Source organism: Cebus imitator, unplaced genomic scaffold (assembly GCF_001604975.1).
Source record: "Cebus imitator isolate Cc_AM_T3 unplaced genomic scaffold, Cebus_imitator-1.0 Scaffold609, whole genome shotgun sequence".
In the NCBI taxonomy this organism is placed as follows: domain Eukaryota; kingdom Metazoa; phylum Chordata; class Mammalia; order Primates; family Cebidae; genus Cebus; species Cebus imitator.
This window is the reverse complement of record NW_016107924.1, coordinates 968,136-970,084: the sequence shown is the minus strand read 5'-3', so window position 1 is coordinate 970,084 and position 1,949 is coordinate 968,136.

Genomic DNA, 1,949 nt, shown 5'->3' with positions numbered 1-1,949 from the left:
TGTTCTCCACATGTACCCCAAAACATAAAATGCAATTAAAAAAAAAAAAGCTAAGTAATAAAAGGGTGATCTTCCCCACTGCTTCTCCATTTGGCAGCCCAATTTTGCCTGTTCTTAAATCTGAAAACATAAAATAAAAGATATCTCATGATGGATTAATGCAGCCATAATGTTATGATTGTATCCATCAAGGGGTTAATATTTAATGTCTAATTTCATTAAAATTACTGCTTCTATTTATGCAATAACCAGTAAATATTTGGTGTTTTTCACTGTCTTTTGTGTTCTGTTCAGTTTGTATTTCAACATCCTCTCTGCCAAAGTTTGCTTAACCAAGTGGTGACTCCAATTGCAGCTGCTATAGCCGATGTGGCTTCATTGCTTGAGCAAATTAACACATCTCCTGGTACCTGATATGCAGCCTTCGACTCGGCAAATGGATTTTTCTCCATTCCTGTCCATAAGGCCCACCAGAAGAAATTTGCCTTCAGCTAGCAAGGCCAGCAATATACCCTTAGTGTCCTACATCGGGGTATATCAACTGTCCAGCCTTGTGTTATCCAACTTTCCAGCCTTGTGTTGTACAATTATATAACAATTATTTTATATATATAAAAAACATTAATCAGAGAAACCTTGACCATTTCTCACTTCTGCAAGCTATCACATCAGTTCATTATATTTATAACACTATGCTGATTGGATCCAGTGAGCAAGAAGTACCATACACACTGGACTTATTGGTGAGACATTTTCATGGCAGAGGATGACGTTTTGGGTTCCCTGGAATCAATGTCAGCTCAGATTCAATGTCCAGTAGTCCCCAAAATATCTGATAATTTCCCTTTCCCCAATACACATTTACTCTGATAAAAGCTGGTGGTGTCCTTGGGGAAGGATGGGAGAAAGATTCACTGCATACATTGTCAGTAATGTAGTGGGGTCCTTCCACAAGGGGACCCTGTCTTCTCTTCATTCAATGGGTTCTAGGTCTATAAACTGGCTCAAGCCTGGAAGTTGATTGAGGAGCTGTGATTCTCTGTTTTTATAATTCAAATTAGTCTTTTATCCATTCAACCTAGCAGTTTTCTGCTTGTATAAATTAAGTAGGAATGCAGTAGGCTTCCTATCAATTTCACTTCGAGGAACACCATGATTAATTAGCCTGTGCCAGAGTTCTACATGAGTCAGACTATTCTGATTGCTGCTTTGCCTCTGCTGTCCATTATGGTAGCTATGCCCACCTTACCTTTTAAACTTGAGTGCTGCCGCTTGGTCCCTGTCACCTCGGGGTCCAGGTATTCTTTGTATTTAAATTTTGTAGTTGAGTGACTGTGGTTCACTGTTAGGTCTGACATACAGAGATTAGCAATTATAGGGCTCTTCAAACATGCCAGTGTGCCCTCACAAATCTATTTCATAAGGCAGTGGTTAAGGCTATGTCTTCTGGATCCTCTCAACTGGGATGAGTAAGTCTAAAGTGACTAATCTACTCCAGCATCCCAATCTCCCTGTCTTTGGATCCCTTCCTCTACATTAAATCAAGGGAGATCAGGCATTTCCAGCCCACAGCGGGCTATCTTTTTATTCATATTTCAGCTAACCAAGCAAATAAACTATTAGAGCATTTTTTCACTCCCTGAGCTGCAATATTAAATAGAGAATCCCTACTTAGTGGGCCCAAATCAATAAATGCAGTCCTATCCAACTCTACGTTCTTTCCACCATTATCCCACACACTTAATATCCATTCCCATGCCTGTTCTCTAGGTTGCTATGTATATAAGGTAGAAAACTCAAGCAGTTCTTTTTGAGTATAGGGCACCTTCTCATGGGTCACACTCTCAACCTCACCTTTAGGGGCCTACTGGGACTTTAGTTATAGGCGTAGAAGCAAACAGACTGTTGTTGGTGGCTCCTGAGGAGAATCAACATTATCTTGCCTGGCA